Source organism: Pan troglodytes, chromosome 16 (genome assembly GCF_028858775.2).
Source record: "Pan troglodytes isolate AG18354 chromosome 16, NHGRI_mPanTro3-v2.0_pri, whole genome shotgun sequence".
In the NCBI taxonomy this organism is placed as follows: Eukaryota; Metazoa; Chordata; class Mammalia; order Primates; family Hominidae; genus Pan; species Pan troglodytes.
The window spans coordinates 76421291-76438651 of record NC_072414.2 but is presented as its reverse complement, the minus strand read 5'-3'; the positions used below and the strand labels follow the sequence as shown (position 1 = coordinate 76438651).

General features: G+C 47.5%; 1 pseudogene; it reads right to left on the bottom strand.

The window, feature by feature from the left end:
• Positions 401-11340, bottom strand: SCAND2 (SCAN domain containing 2; annotated as a pseudogene).

The window sequence follows — 17361 nt, the reverse complement described above, 5'->3', positions numbered from 1 at the left end:
CAGAGGCTGAGGTGGGCAGATTGCTTGAGCTGAGGAGTTTGAGACCAGCCTGGGCAACATAGCAAGATCCCTTCCCTTCAAAAAAAAAAAAATTTGGCTGGGCATGGTGGCTCATGCCTGTAATCCCAGCAATGTAGGCAGCCAAGACAGGTGGATCACTTGAGTCCAGGAGTTCGAGACTAGCCTGAGCAACATGGCGAAACCTTGTCTCTACTAAAAATACAAGTTAGCTGGTTGTGGTGGTGTGAGCCTGCAGTCCCAGCTATTCAAGAGGCTGAGGTGGGAGGGTTGCCTGAGCCTGGCAGTTGAAGTTTGCAGTGAGCTGTGATCATGCCACTATATTCCAGCCTGGGCAACAGAGTGAGACCCTGTTACACACAAACACACAAAACAGATAAATAAGTTGTTCACTCTGTCAGCATCTATTAGCCCTTCCCATGTGCAACACTAATTACACGCTAGAAATACGTAAATGAGAGGCTTCCTAAGGTGGTTGAATTTTTTTTTTTTTTTTTTTTTTGTAGTAGAGATGGAGTCTTGCTCTGTCACCCAGGCTTGAGTACAGTGGCGTGATCTCGGCTCACTGCAACCTCCACCTCGCGGGTTCAAGCAATGCTCCTGCCTCAGCCTGCCAAGTAGCTGGGATTACAGGCACGCACCACCATGCCCAGGTAATTTTTGTATTTTTGGTACAGACGGAGTTTCACCATGTTGGCCAGAATGGTCTTGATCTCTTGACCTTGTGATCTACCCACCTCGGCCTCCCGAAGTACTGGGATTACAGGTGTGAGCCACCGCGCCCAGCCAGGGGATTTCTCCTGTGTGAATTCGCTGGTTAAGTGATAATTAACTGCAGTTAAAATTCAGGTCAAGCATGTGGCTCATGCCTGTAATCCCAGTACTTTGGGAGGCTGAGGTGGGAGGATAGCTTGAGTCCAGGAGGAGTTCGAGATCAGCCTGGGCACCATGGTGAACCCGTCTCTAAAAAAAAAGAAAGATTTTTATTTAAAAAACCTAAACAAATTCAGATAGGAATTTAAAGATAGACCAGGCACAGTGGCTCACGCCTGTAATCCCAGCGCTTTGTGGGGGGCCAAGGTGGGTGGATCACTTGAGGTCAGGAGTTCAAGACCAGACTGGCCAACATGGTGAAACCCCGTCTCTACTAAAAATATAAAAATTAGAGATGGGCATGGTGGTGGCACACCTGTAATCCCCGCTACTCAGGAGGGTGAGGCAGGAGAATTGCTTGAACCTGAGAGGTAGAGGCTGCAGTGAACCGAGATTGTGCCACTGCATTCCAGCCTGGGTGACAGGGTGAGACTCCATCTCAAAAAAAATAAAATAAAATCATAAACACTCATAATTCAGTTATACCTTTTTTCAAGTAACTAAAGTTCAAACTTACTTAGGGGAACAGGCTTTCCTGGGTGCCACCTGCTTCTCAAGTCCTGTGCTTTCCACACCATAGAATAGTAAACTGGGTGCACTGAGTGCCTGGTTCCCCTCAGCCCTTGCCCAGTGCTGGCTTGTCCGAGTTTAGAATCCCAGGGCTGACTTTGTTGGTGGAATGCTAGCTCCCATTCATTTCCCACCTGCACTGGACGTTTTCTGAATCTCCTTGAAGTCCGGGAGATCTTCATTCCAAAGCTCTTCACTTTTCTGCAGCATTGTGACCCCATCTGGCTGGGGAACTGGAAGTCCTGCTCAGAGAAAAGCAGGAGGGGACATGGAGTTCTGAAATTCACTTTCTGCTCCCATGTCTGGAAGTGACAGGTGAAATGAGAATGATGGCGCCTCTCAAGAAGGTCTAGTTCCCAGAAGGGAAAGTTTAATGACTCAGACATTTTCCCCCTTTTACTCCTTTGAGGGTACAGGATAATGCACTTATCTATTTTCATAATAATTATAATGATGATGATAATGAAAACTAACATTTGCCAAGTGCTAATACTGTGTCAGGATCCTCATAACAGCCCAGGGAGGTAGAAACCATCACAATGTCCACTGTCCAGATGAGAAAATGGAGGCTAAGGGTATTTAAAGAGGTTGCCCAAGAACAACAAACCTTTTAAATGGCAGACTGGTGTGTATTATCTACGCAGGGTTCACATCTATGGAAAACTTTATTTTAAATTCTTTTAATATTATTATTATTTTTCAGCTGAGTCTGGGTCTCACTCTGTCGCCCAGGCTGGAATGCAGTGGCATGATCACAGCTCACTGCGGCCTCCAGCTCCTGGGCTCAAGTGATTCTCCTGCCCCAGCCTCCCGAGTAGCTGGGACTACAGGCTTGCGCCACCATGCCCGGCTTATAGGGCACTTTAGATGGAAACAAATGACTGGATCTTTAACTCCTACCTTTCTCTCCTCTCTTCCTGTAATGTTGTTACTGAAGGCAGGAAGGGAGACTCCTTGGCTAAAGAGCAGGGCAAGAGCCTCAAAGTGGTCTTTGTGAGCCACCCTGGACTACTGGTTCAGTAGAGGGTTGAGTCAAGCAATATTTGAGGACGGGATATAAACGGTATTTCTTAAAGTTGTCACCAATTTTTCCCCCGATGAGGCCATTCCAGACCCAAATTAGTCATAACAGAGCCAGGACAATAATCACATCTCCTGATTCTGAGCCTGAATGCTTCCCACAGGACTGCGTCGCTCCCACTGCTCTGAGGTCCATTGTGGGGGAGAGTTGCCACTGGGATTCCACCTCAAGGCCTGGGGACCAAGCCTCCAGGATTCCTCTTGAGACTCCTCCACTATTTCATTACCATCCCACCACATCTTCTAGTGCTATGCCCTGGTTCCCTTTGGAATCCTCTCAATCCCAAAGAAGGCCTCCTACCACCTCTAAGGCATCAAAGGTGTTAGAAAGTGCCCCAAGACTCATCAGGGCATCCATCTCATCATAGAAGACACTGGTGCCTGGTGTGTAGGTGCTCCTGGCTTTGCAGTAGTCGGTCAGGAGGTTTTTGAACCGATAGCAACATTGCTCCAGGGTCCACAGGAAGCCATGTTCTCACAGCTGCTCAGCCATAATCCGGTACACCTGGTGGTTTCGATGGCAGGTGCGGAGTTTTTCGTGGATCCAGGCCTCTGAGAATTCCCAGAAAAATCTTGGTTTCTTTGTATCCCCAGTGCACTCCTGCCACCTTCTCATCCTCCAGGGCCTGCCACTCCAGCTCGCTCCAGGTCTTGGCTTTTCTCCAGATTAGCACCTGGCCAGACTTGACTCTCACCCCAGCCACTGAGCAGTCTTTCACACTCTCTTTTTCTCCAGAATTTGAAGATCTAGATGCTGTGGGTTTTCATCCTACTCCACGTGGGAGTTCCCTTTGGGCCTATGGATTGGAAAATCTGTTTGCAGGCAGACAAAAGGGAGATGTAATGGTTTGGTAAATCTAATCCCAACCATTTTATATGCCAGGGAGAGGAGATAGTAATTTTTTTTTTTTTAATTCTGGGGGGATTCTTGGGAAAGCTCAGTGAAAAGAACAACTAGAAAAAAAAATTCAGGCCCAAATGCATAACTATATATCCATGTTCATCTATCTTAAATAAAATTCAGACACATACCTAAACTGACCATCTCCCTAAAATGAGCTTTCCTTTCTGGGTCAAGAAATTCATCCTTGGTGAAACTGACTATGGTATTGGATTTCCTTTGAGTAAGATTTAAGGAAGAAATAGATTTGAAATATTCAACCCAGGGGGAAAGGATGGGAGCAGGGGGGTGAGGGATAAAAGACTACACACTGGGTACAGACTGAGGGGATAAAAGACTGCACACTGGGGCCCCGTGGTGGCTCAGGCCTGTAATCCCAGCACTTTGGGAGGCCGAGGCAGGCAGATTACTTAAGGTCAGGAGTTCAAGACCAGCCTGGCCAACATGGTGAAACCCCATCTCTGCCAAAAAAAAAAAAAAAAAAAAAATTAGCTGGGCGTGGTGGCACATCTCTGTAATCCCAGCTACTCAGGAGGCTGAGGCAGGAGAATCACTTGAACCCGGGAGGCAGATGTTGCAGTGAGTCAAGATCATACCACTCCACTCCAGCCTGGGTGATAGAATGAGACTCAGTCTCAGAAAAAAACAAAGACTACACATTGGGTACAGACTTGATGGATAAAAAAGACTACCCTTGGGTGATGGGTGCACCAAAATCTCAGAAATCACCACTGAAGAACTTTTCCATGCAACCAAACACTACTTGTTCCCCAAACACTACTGAAATAAAAGTTTAAAAAAAATAGGTAAGAACAGACATAGGGAAAAAGAAAAAAAATTCAACTTGAAAAAGGTCTGGAGTAGTGAATACCACAGAAACTCCATAGCTAACTTTGACTATGAAAAAAAAAAAAGGCATTCTTACCCAGCGTGACCTCATTTTCAGAATTCTGCTAAGTTATTTCTAGGTGGTTCTTCAGTCCAGGTTCTGGATCCCTCCATGCCTCCTAGGAGATATACACAGCCGATGCCTCTCTAATGCCTGAGTCAGGGCAAGTGACAAAACAGAAGAAATGAAACAGTGATTATTTTGGCTTTTAAATGCAATCAAGCAGGCAGGAGGAGACAAAAGAAACAAGCTGACATTATGCACTGAGCCAGAAGCTTCTCAGACTTGCCCAGAGTTACACAGCAAGTCCAGGGTATGGCTGGGAATTCAACTCAAGGCTGTTGGACTCTGAAGCTTTTGGTTTTTGTTTTTTTTCCTCCACTACACAGTACTGCATGCCATGTGAGCAAGATCCTGACACAGAATGAAGTAACCAGTATCTTTAAGGCAAACAAGCAGATCAGGAGAATCTGATGATTTCAGGGTCAAAGAAAAGAATAATTTTAATGCAATCCCTCATTACCACAGCCATGGCACTGGCCTCATATGGGTAAGGAGATTTGGGCAACCTTTTGCAGGCTGATGAAATTTTGGAGCCTAAATTGTAAAGTTACTGGGCCTCCCTGCTGGGCAAAATTCTTTTGGAATTTCTGAGCGGCAAGGGAGTTGGCTGCAGGAGCCCCACTCGGGTAGTAAAAGGTGACCTGAGGGGGGTTGGGGGCTAGGGGAGGGAGAGCATTAGGAGAAATACCTAATGTAGACGATGGGTTGGTGGGTGCAGCAAACCACCATGGCACGTGTGTACCTATGTAACAAACCTGCACGTTCTGCACATGTACCCCAGAACTTAAAGTATAATAAAAATAGAGAAAATTAAAAAAAAAGAAATATAATCTGTAAAGACAAATGACTTAATCGTTTTCCCAAAAGGAGAAAACTGAGCTGTGCCTCAAGAGTTATATTTCTATTAAAAAAAAAGAGAGAGAGAAAAGGTGATCTATATAAGAGAAATGGCTGACTCACCTGGGAGCTGCTCACTATCTCCTGGCCACCCCTGCTCTTCTCTGCAGGAATTCCCAGAGCCACATCAGGCAGGGCTGGGGGAAGAAAAGGGAGGCATTAGAGTACATGGCTCTCAGCTCCTCTTGGGGACTAGCCCAACTGGGTTCAGACACAGAACAGCCTTTCCTCCCCCTCTTAGTATCTGCTTTGTCCTATCAAAGGAAGGTTGGTGAAAAACCAAAATGAAACATTTCTTTTTTTTTTTTTTTTGAGACGGAGTCTCGCTCTGTCGCGCAGGCTGGAGTGCAGTGGCACAATCTCAGCTCACTGCAAGCTCCGCCTCCCAGGTTCATGCCATTCTCCTGCCTCAGCCTCCTGAGTAGCTGGGACTACAGGTGCCCACCACCACACCCGGCTAATTTTTTGTATTTTTAGTAGAGACGGGGTTTCACTGTGTTAGCCAGGATGGTCTCGATCTCCTGACCTCATGATCTGCCTGCCTCTGCCTCCCAAAGTGCTGGGATTATACAGGCGTGAGCCACCGTGCCCGGCCAAAATGAAACGTTTCTAAAATGAAAGTTTTAGGTTTTCCCCTCCATATCCATCTAGGTACTGACTGTCAGGGTTTTATGATTTTGTTTTTTAGGTTTTTTGTTTGCTTTTTGTTTTTTTTGAGACAGGGCCTCGATCTGTCGCCCAGGCTGGAGTGCAGTGGCGTGACCTTGGCTTACCGCAGCCTTAACCTCCTGGGCTCAGGTGATCCTCCCACCTCAGCCTTCTGAGTAGCTGGGACTACAGGTGCCTGCCACCATGCCCAGCTAATTTTTTTTTTTTTTTTTTTTTTTTTTTTGTATTTTTAGAGGAGACGGAGTTTCACCATATTGCCCAGGCTCATCTCGAACTCCTGGGCTCAAGCAATCCACCCACCTCAGCCTCCAAAGTACTGGAATTACAAGCATGAGCCACCATAACTGGCCTTGTTTTTCAGTTTTGATAACACACCTGAGTCATCTAAATTGGTCTGGGGACACTTAACTGTTTTAAGGATTACTGCACCTTAGTTTAACCCTACCCTTTTGCCCTTCCCACCAACCAGACCTAAAATCTGTCTCCAACTGTAACCTATTGGGACTGGTAATCTCTGACTCACATAAGGAAAGGTGCTACAGGCTCCCCTATGTTGTTTTACAAAACATGCCAACCGAGGTCCTTCTTCACTTTGGAGGTGCCCATTTAGGATCCCAGAAATTCATGCGGTCAGCCTGAGGTCAACACACCAATCTTCTAAGTAGAAGAGAGCTGTACCTTCTACCCCACTTTCTGCACTCACAGAGTACTTCTATGCCCTCCCCATAGAAGGGTACTTCCTTCCTCCCCACACTGCTGCTACTTTTTTTTTTTTTTAATCTGATTTTGCACTTTTTTTTTTTTTTCTAAGCTAAACATCTTTCAGTACAGGTAAGAAGACTGGCATCACATCTGGGAAGTGCCTTAACAGATATCTGAGGAGTTACTGCACATTAAGTCGGTAACAACACACTTCGGTTTCAAGGCGTATGTAATCTTCCCTTGATGCTCTTCAACAGAGACAAGGTTCCTGTCTGTAGATCAAATAAATCACGGTATTAGGAAAAACCTATAACAGCAAATTTGGAAGTACAATCAACTTAAGGAGAAGCAAAGGAAAAGACTTAGAAATGGGACATTATTGTCTACATCTAGAGGATACATGTATCTGAAAGCTTAAGAAAGCCCTTATCTTAGGAACGTGAAGCTGAGGATAATCTCAAGTTCACTTAGTGCCAGTCACTTTAGTTTTTAAAAAAATTTAATTTAAACCCCAGCCTAGGCAACATGGTAAACCCAGTCTCTACTAAAAATACAAAAATTAGCCAGGCATGGTGGTATGTGCCTGTAGTCCCAGCTAGTTGTGAGGCTGAGGCGGGAGGATTGCTTGAACCTGGGAGACAGTGGGGTTGCAGTGAGCTGAGAATGCACCACTGCACTCCAGCCTGGGTAACAGAGCAAGACTCAAAAAAAAAAAAAAAAAAAAAAAAATTAAACTCTTCTTATTGTGTCTTTTTCCTTGTAAGACATTAACTAAAAGTTACTGGTAGTAAATGGTGACTGTTTTACAATTGGGTTTCATTATTGACAATATCAAAAAAAAGCAGCAATCTTTAAGAGTTCAAATTAGTGTAAGATAGGAAGGACTGCAAAACAATCTGATTTTTCAGTTGTAATTAAAGTGCTCCTTTTCTTATTTTAAGTAAAATAAAATTAATCATCAGTCACTGGCAACAATCATTATTAAGAGGTCTTTTAGGGCAAAATTTAATAGTATGAAGAGGTTTACAAAAATAGATTGACGTTATTTTGAGAAATACTGTAATTTTTTCTCAATTCAGTTTTGATAAATTGTACCTAATCATAGAAAAATTATCCCAATTCAAACTTGACATATATTTAAAAAGTAGAGATGAAATTAACTCAGCTAGGTAACAGATCTGGCAAAATATAAGAATGAAAAAAATTCTACACAGGGCACTTATTTCATATCCAGAGGTAAAAACATTTTCTATTAGTAGCTTATCTTCTTCCTGTAAGCAATCACAGATTCTAAGTTGATCATGCGGTACAAAGTCACAGCAGTCAGAATCTTCTGTTTGATGCAACACACAAAGTTGTTTCTGTTTCCTTACTAAAATGCGAACTGGTTGTCTATTTTTCTTTATCCCATTTATTCGTATTCACAAATTAACAAATAGCGTCAACAATTATTGTAGGTGAAGTGGGGTATTGCTGGATCAAAGGCTCTATAAGACGTCTTTACTGACTGAATCTGAAGGTTTATTGAGTTCAATCCTCACACCTTTTTCACCTGTTAGATATTTTACTTTAGCTCGTGCTCTCTCATCTGCATCAAATACCAGTTATTGCGTACCTTGTAGCATATGCTGGTTGTACTTCATGAGGGTTGCGATGGTCAGACCAGAAAAACAGCAGTCTATCAAATTTGGGTTCAATGTCAGCAAACTAGGCTTTACCTTCTAGAAAAATTCGAAGTATACCTCCACTTACCTTGGCATCCCGTTCTTTAACGTAATGTAATACATTTCACACGTCTTCCGTCTCCATTTGGATTATCAACATGACGTACATAACCCGTTCCATTGACCGGTAACAAGCAGCCATGGCTTTTGTCCGGCCCAGGGACGCGCGAGGTGGGGACGCGGCCGCCGCGGGGTCGGCCGCGGACTTGGCCTTTGCCTTAGCTGCGTCCCCGGAGGCGATGTCCCGGCGCCTCGCTGCCTTCCTGGCCTCCAGGGCCCGGTCCCTGGACGGCGGCGCTGCAGCCGGCGGCGCGGGGCCGGAGTCCTGGTGAGGGCCCCCTCCGTGGCCGAGGGCGCCCTCGCTGCCCTGGCACACGAGCTTGTGCTTCTTCCAGTCCTGGCGCTGGCGCTCCTTGCAGCAGAAGGAGCTGCGGCTGCAGCGCCCCAGGTTCTCCATCTTCCCGCACAGCTCGCAGTACTGCCGGTCTCGCTCGCTCGAGCTCGGCTCGCCGGGCCCGCAGCTGTCATTGGCCATGGCGACTGCAGCTGAGCAGGAGGGGTGCGGCCGGACGGCCTCGCCCGAGGCTGGGGAGCGGAGAGAGAGAGATAGGGGCCGTCACTGCGCCATGCACCCGCTACCCTTGACTCAAGGAGGCTGGCACCCAGGGCCCTCGGCCGGGTCGCTTCCGAGTCCTAGGCTCCGGCACAGCGCCGGCGGCCGCCTCAGCGCCTCATCGCCGCCGTGGGCTGAGAGAACGCGGCCTGTGCGGCGAACGGCAACCCGGGCTCGGGCGCGCGAGCCTGCGGAGCGCAAGACCGGCCCCCTCGGCCGCCGCCACCGCCTCAGCGTCCCGGGCGGCCCGGCCCAGGCTGTGGAGGAGCGCAGGGTAAGCGGGTGCCGCTCGCTCTGTGCATTCTGCACGTACACCACGGTACGGCGGCGACCCGGCCGTGCGGCGCGCGTGGGCCCACACTGCGATTTCTTATCACTCTTGTGGACGGGCTAGAGTTCGTTCTATTTTGGGGCTGTGCTTCAACTGTTCCTCTGGTTCTGCTGTGAACTTCACCATTGCCTGGAACAGACAGATTCTGTCTGTGCTTGCTTCGGATGGATGTTTAGAGAACTCAGTACTGATCCTGAGGGCTCCTTCTTTGAGAGCACATCCTGTCCCTCTTCAAGGACTGGAAGTGGTCAAAATTCTGTAGGGACTAAAACTTAAACATCCCAAACATAAAAAAGCAGAGGCAAGGTTGGGTGCAGTGGCTCACGCCTGTAATCCCAACACTTTGGGAGGCCGAGGCGGGTGGATCACAAGGTCAGGAGTTTGAGGCCAGCCTGGCCAATATGGTGAAACCCCGTCTCTACTAAAAATACAAAAATTAGCCGGGCGTGGTGGTGGGCGCCTGTAGTCCCAGCTACTAGGGAGGCTGAGGCAGGAGACTCGCTTGAACCCGGTTGGCGGAGGTTGCAATGACCCGAGATGGCACCACTGCACTCCAGCCTGGGTGACAGAGCGAGACTCCCTCTCCAAAAAAAAAAAAAAAAAAAAAAAAAAAGCAGAGGAAAAAGCCAGTCTTATGCAAAAGCCTGCAACAGCAGTAAAGACGGCGGACATGTGGAAGGCTTTATGGAGATAAGGCCATGGACCACTGCATCCTGGCCACCCAGCTCTCTGGGGACTGCTCCTACCTGCCTTGCCAACCCCTAGGCAAAAAGACATAGGATAATTCAGGTGTTTTGCAATAGGCTCAATGATGTCGACAAAGACCACCGAAGCCGCTTGCCTCTGGCTGGCTGCTACAGAGTGAGAGCTGTTCTCCAAAAAGACATCCCTGTCACATGTGCTCCTCCCTGATCAGAGTGAGGCTCATACCATTTTAAGCAATTTTCTTATTTAATGGCAGGGACGGACACTCAGAGCAGCCAATGTTGTGCATTCTCTGAAGAGTCAGCCTGAACTTGGAAGGAAAGTTGCAGATACCATGACCACGAAATAAGCAAATTCCAGTTTAACATCAATAGTGAAGTATGCCCACACTGCTAGCAACCCAAGGCAGCTCTCTCTCTCACATACCTCTATTTTAACTGTTCGGAACTATGTTTTTATAGCTCACCTCCAGCCTCTGTCTTCCAGGTTCTTTCTGCAAGTCTTCCACCAGGGCCACTGCCTCCTCTCCACTCTCCGGATGCTGCTGTCTGACCCAGATCTGGATCTCCTGGAGAAGGACAGCCGGGAACTGTTCTAGGACCAGCAACTCCAGGATCTGCTCTTTTGTACACTTCTCTGGCCTTAGCCACTGACAACAGAGCTTCTGGAGCTGGAGGAGGGCCTCTCGGGGTCGTGATGCTTCTTGGTAACGGAAATGCCAAAAGCTCTGGCAGGATGTCTCTGGTCCAGAGTAATTCCCTTGAAGGGAAATTTCCTGCTCCCAGTGGGAATCTTCTTCCAGTTTAACTATTTGGAGATCTTGTACTGAAGGAGTCTGGATTTGTTGGTCCACAGCTACAGCCATTGTTCAGGTCAGAGAAGAGCCTTGCAACTGCACTCTAAAGCTCAAACCTCTTCATCACCTCACTGGGAAGCCATCTTAGAACTTCCACTTAGGAGTCACTAAGTGGAACTTCTCTTGAAATTCTAGAGTCAGAGACATACGTTACAAAGTTAACTCTAGTAAAAATCGCAAGTGTTAGCCCAGCAGGCTTGAGGTGAAGAAGAGAGCCTTCCTGTCCCAGCCCTGTTGCATGCCCTGGTGCCTGTGGAGTCAGTGGTGGGGTGGCAGTTCCGGAAGTTTGATAAGAGCAGTCAAGGGCTAGTGACCTGGTTGAAAAGTAGAGGAGCTTGAAGCTGAGAGAATACGGACGATTCGGCCCCGTGACATGTTCTTCGCGGGGACGCAAGAAGCCCGAGCCCAGGCCCCAAACACGGCTATTCGGCTAGCCACTGAGCACCTGAAGCGGAAAACCTAGCCCCAGAAGGACTCCGTGTTCTCCGGAACTACATTTCCCAGAGGCCGCCGCCCGAAGACAGACAGCAGCGTTAGCCAATAAAATGGGAGAATATCTCAGGCGCCTATTCGTTTCAGACGAATCATTGATGACAGGTGGGACTTTTCTACCAGCTGGGTAAGTGGGGCGGGGTCGCGAACCGCAGCCACAACTCGCGCACCTGGGAGGGTGTGGGTCTTGCCTCCCAGGGGAGGTGGAGATCTCTCGCCCTGCGCGGCCCTGGTGGTATGAGCGAGAGGGGTCTTTACAAAAATTTTTTGTTTTGTTTTGTTTTTTATTTTTTATTTACTTATTTATTTTGAAGCAGAGTCTCGCTCTGTCGCCCAGGCTGGAGTGCAGTGGCGCGATCTCGGCTCACTGCAACTTCCGCCTCCCGGGTGCGAGCAGTTCTCTGCCTCAGCCTCCCGAGTAGCTGGGATTACAAGGCACCCACCACCACTCCCGGCTGATTTTTTTTTTTTTTTTTTTTTTTTTTTTTGTATTTTTAGTAGCGACGGCGTTTCACCATTTTGGCCAGGCTGGTCTTGAGCTCCTGACCTCATGATCCACCTGCCTTGGCCTCCCAAAGTGCTGGGATTACAGGCGCGAGCCACCGCGCCCGGCCTTTGTTTTGTTTTTAATAGAGACGAGGTCTAACTATGTTGCCCAGGCTGGTTTTGAACTCGTGGGCCTCTCAAAGTGCTGGGATTATAGGCATGAGCTGCCACGCCAGTTTATAAAGTATTTTCACTTAGGGCCGAGGGCAGCTGTTTAACCCTGTTAGTCCCTATTTATCCTTACTATGCAGATGAATATATCGAGACAGCTTGGGACTGAGGTCTCTGCCCTTATGAAGCTGGGACTCCAGTTAAGGTTTTCTGCCACTTAAAGCGCTTTTCTCTGGCATGGTTGGTAGCTGTGGTAATGCTTTACCACTCTGTTCCTCCCCCCCTCACTTACCACTCACACAATTCCTCATTTCCTGCTTGCACAGTCCTGGGTCGTTCGAGATTAATACCATTGACTTTCATTCAACAGTTGGGGAGCAATTCGGGCCAAGCACCAGGCAGCGAGTGTGCTGTGGTGGGAGAAGAAAAAAGGAGACACTCCTTCCTCTTAAGGAATGCAATGCAGCGGAGGGTGCATTTTCTAAAACGCTGCCACGGAGTTATGTGCAACCCAAATAACTCCAATGCAGTGCTATTAAATGCTTTGCGAAATGCTACGTGCTAAATGGAGGTGTGTTCAAAGGAAATGACTTGATAGAAATACCAGACGGACCGGTGCAGTGGCTCACGCCTGTAATCCCAGCACTTTGGGATGCCAAGGCGGGCCGGTCACTTGAGGTCAGGAGTTCGAGACCAGCCTGGCCAACATGGTGAAACCCCAAATCTAGTAAAAATACAAAAAAATTAGCTTGGTGTGGTGGTGGGCGCCTGTAATCCCAGCTACTCAGGAGGCTGAAGCCGGAGAATCGCTTGAACCGGGGAGGCAGAGATTGTAGTGAGCTGAAATCATGCCACTGAACTCCAGCCTGGGTGACAGAGGGAGACTGTTTCAAAAAAAAAAAAAAAAACCAAGGAAGGGCTGGGAGAGCCCAGAATGGTGCAGCCTCAGGGAAAGGACCTACTTTACACATTTTATCTGGTTTGGTTCTGAGAAGGAAACCTGGAACCCTGCATTGTAGGTTTCACTTCTTATTTAACAGATAAAAGGTTCAAATTCAATGAAGGTGGGGAGAGCTATGCTTGCCCCCACAGTAGGAGCAGCCTGTGGTTAGGTGAGGGAAGGACAGGATAACAGGAAGGGCTTTCTAGAGAATCAGTTGCGAAGCAGGGCCATGGAAATTCCTTCTATACCCTCTTAACTTAGTGTCAACAAAAAGTCTCAGTGCAGACAAACCCACTGAACTTAATTTGGGAGAAAAAGCCATGGAGAAGACCCTTTAGAATGCACTTCCAAACTAGAAACCAAACGGGGTGCCTGCAAGGGGGTCGTTCTCCTTGTCTTGAGAAAAAGGGAATCGAGAAGAACCTTTAGAATGAACCTCCGAACTACAATTAGGATCCTAAACAACCTCTTCCTAGGAGAAAAAAAAAAAAAGCAACAGCTCACAATAAACCAAGGACCATCAACCAAACGAGAGGTCCAGGGCTCAGGAGGACTTACTAGGAGGAGAAGCTGAAAGTCGGTGAGGCCTTTATTTATTTATTTATTTATTTTTGAGACAGGGTCTCTCTCTGTTGCCCGGCTGGATCCTGGGCCTGATCATCGCTCACTGCAGCCCTGGCCTCCCTGAACTCAGGCAATCTTCCTGCCTCAACCTCCGAAGAGCTGGGACTATAGGCCCGCACCACCATGCCAGGCTAATTTTTGTACGTTTTGTAGAGATGAGGTTTGGCCATGTTGCCAAGGCTGGTCTTGAACTCCTGGGCTCAAGTAATCTGCAGGGAGGGCTTTCAAGGACCCCTACTGGTACCTTAGCTCCAAATTCAGGCAACTACTTCAGGGTTCTGAGTCCTCTCTGAGGCCCCATGTGTTCAGATGCCAAATTATTGTCAATGAAGAGAGAAGACTAAACATTGTAGCTAATATATCTTTTTTTTTTTTTTGAGATGGAGTCTTTGCTCTGTTGCCCGGGCTGGAGTGCAGTGGCACCATCTCAGGTCACTACAACCTCTGCCTCCCGAGTTCAAGTGATCCTCCTGCCTCAGCTTCCTGAGTAGCTGGGACTACAGGTGCACACCACCATGCTCAGCTATTTTTTTTGTATTTTTAGTAGAGATGGGGTTTCCCTATGTTGGTCAGGCTGCTCTCGAACTCCTCACCTCAAGTGACCCACCCACTTTGGCCTCCCAAAGTTCTGAGATTACAGGAGTGAGCCCACTGTGCCTGGCCACTAATGTATCATTTTTATCTTAATGTTTTGTTCTTTTATCCATTTGTTCCTATTAGGTATTTCTCATGGCTTTAACAGTGGACTTCAGGAGTCATGGTTAAGTAACAGGTGTGGGGCAGGTAACTGACCAAACCTCTCCTCTGAGCCTCCATTTTCTTACCTGTAGAGTGAGGATACTTACCTCCCTCCTAGGGCTGTCAGGATTAAATGAGATGGCAGGTAAAGACCTTAGCACAGTGCCTGGCGCATGGTAACTGCTCTGTCCATTTTGTCACTATAAGCTCTTCTGGTTTATTGTAAAGTATATAATGCAACCCAAGTGAAGCAAAATTCCATGAATAAAAAAAGTCATCTCATTATAACTTGCCTCAAATTATAAAATCTCTAATAAAAATGAAGGTATGTAGTTAGTGGCAGAAGTTTGTCTACAACTAGATCTGTCCAGTGCTCAATACTCTCTACTATGTCACAAACTTCAGGACAGGGTTAAGAGGGAGACAAGGTACTGCCTGGAAGGGGAATACCTTCTGGGGTCCTGGTAAGCGATTTTTTTTTTTTTTTTTTTTTTTGAGATAGAGTCTTGTTCTGTTGTCCAGGCTGGAGTGCAGTGGCGCCATCTCAGCTCACTGCAAGCTCCACCTCCTGGGTTCAAGTGATTGTCTTGCCTCAGCCTCTTGAGTAGCTGAGACAACAGGTAGGCGCCACCACACCTGGCTAATTTTTTTTATTTTTAGTAGAGGTGGGGTTTCACCATGTTGGCCAGGCTGGTCTTGAACTTCTGACCTCAAGTGATCACCCACCTCGGCCTCCCAAAGAGTTAGGATTATAGGCAGGAGCGCCTGGCCCTGGTAAGTAGTTTCTTGATCTGGGTGCTGGTTACACAAGTGTGTGCAGTTTGTAAAAATTCAATGAGCTGTACATTTGTGTACACTTGTCTGCTATATATTAATAACAATTTATGTATTTATTTTTGAGACCAAGTCTTGCTCTGTCACCCAGGCTGGAGTGCAGTGGTGCGATCTTGGCTCACTGCAACCTCAACCTCCCGGATTCAAGTGATTCTCTTGCCTCAGCCTCCCAAGTATCTGGGACTACAGGTGCCCGCCACCATGCCCAGCTAATTTTTGTATTTTTAGTAGAGATGGGGTTTCACTGTGTTGGCCAGGCTGCTCTCGAACTCCCGACCTCAAATGATCTGCCCACCTTGGCCTCCTAAAGTGCTGGGTTTACAGGTGTGAGCCGCCATGCCCGGCCCAATAACAATTTAAAACAAAGGGAACTGTCTCTGGATATAGTTATATAGATTCACTGTATTAAAGGATAAGAGTAAGATAAAGTCTCTGAGGGTTCACCGCTTGTCCAAACAGAAAAAACAGAAAAAAAAAATTGTGAGCCGAGTGGTGGCTCATGCCTGTTATCCCAGCACTTTGGGAGGCCAAGGTGAGAGGATCGCTTGAGCCCAGAAGTTTGAGACAAGCCTGAGCAACACAGTAAGAGAACCTGTCTCTATTAAAAAAAAAAAAAAAAAAAAAAAGACCGGGCGCAGTGGCTCACACCTGTGATCTCAGCACTTTGGGAGTCTGAGGTGAGTGGATTGCCTGAGCCCAGGAGTTCAAGACCAGCCTGGGCAACATAGGGACATCCTGTCTCTATTAAAAAAAATAAATTGTGTACTACAGATTTGGCTACAATATGCATGGTTTTCCATGGGCTTTTGATTATCTGTGACATTTCAAAACTATAAGTTGTTTCATTAGAATATTGGTGGGTTGGTTTTTACAAATGTCTTCATCTGTGTGCATAACTTACATAGGTAAATACTAAGAGGGCACTGAAGTAAAAACTAACATTTATCATCTGACCAAGGAACGCGTAGGAAACCTAATCCACTATCCAGGCCAGAATCATGGGCTTCATCTGTCTCTTGCATTTCTTTTTTTTTTAGACAGAGTTTCGCTCTTGTTGCCCAGGCTGGAGTGCAATGGCGGCGTGATCTTGGCTCACTGCAACCTCTGCCTCCTGGGTTCGAGCAATTCTCCTGCCTCAGCCTCTCGAGTAGCTGGGATTACAGGCATGTGCCACCATGCCTAGCTAATTTTGTATTTTTAGTAGAGATGGGGTTTTGTCATGTTGGCCAGGCTGGTCTTGAACTCCTGACCTCAGCTGATCCGCCTGCTTTGGCCTCCCAAAATGCTGGGATTACAGGTGTGAGCCACCACGCCCAGACTGCTTCTTGCATTTCTATGAAGAGAACCAACTGGCAAATATTTCCTGAGTTCCCATCACAAGCACTGAGCTGGGTACTAGAGCTGGAGGTTCCTGGAGCTGGGAACCTCAGGATGGGTATGAACATAAAAAATGGAGGGGGCAGGATGAAGTAGGGAGGACGTGTAACAGATCAACGTAACGAGAGTCATGGCACTGAGCTGGAGAGTGCAAGGGCCCACAGGCAGGGTCAAGTCTGCCAGGGAAGTGCAGGGAGGAGGCCTCCTGGAGGAGGTGGTGCCCAAGCTGCATCTTCAAAAATGGGCAGGCGGGCCCCGGCAAACAGGGAGGCCTGGCGTTCCAGAAAAGGGAGCAGGGTGAGCAGGGGCACTGAGGCAAGGCTCAGCTGTGCATAGTGATCGGGAGCTGGCTGGGGATAAGAATGGTCAAGGGCACAGAGCTGTGATGACCAGGGCAAGGCAAGGAATGAATGTGATGAGGTTCCACAGAGGTTCCCTATGGGAAGGCCTCATCTGCTGTTGAGTAGTATGGCCTTTCTGTAGGTGATGGGGAGCCCCTCAGGGCTTAAGCTAGGTGGTAGCCGGCTCAGTTCTGCTGTGAAAGAATGCTCACTCTAGCTGCAACATGGAGAGGCAGGCATAGGGAGGTGGAGGTTACAATGAAGCTGAAAGACAGGAGGATCGCTTGAACCCAGGAGGCGGAGGTTGCAGTGACCTGAGATGGTGCCACTACACTCCAGCCTGGGCGACAGAGCACCGGCTCAAAAAAAAAAAAAGAAAGATATATTAGCTACAATGTTTAGTCTTCTCTCTAGCTAGTGTCAGGACAATCCACAACTGTAACTGGTCATTCCTTACATGTGAC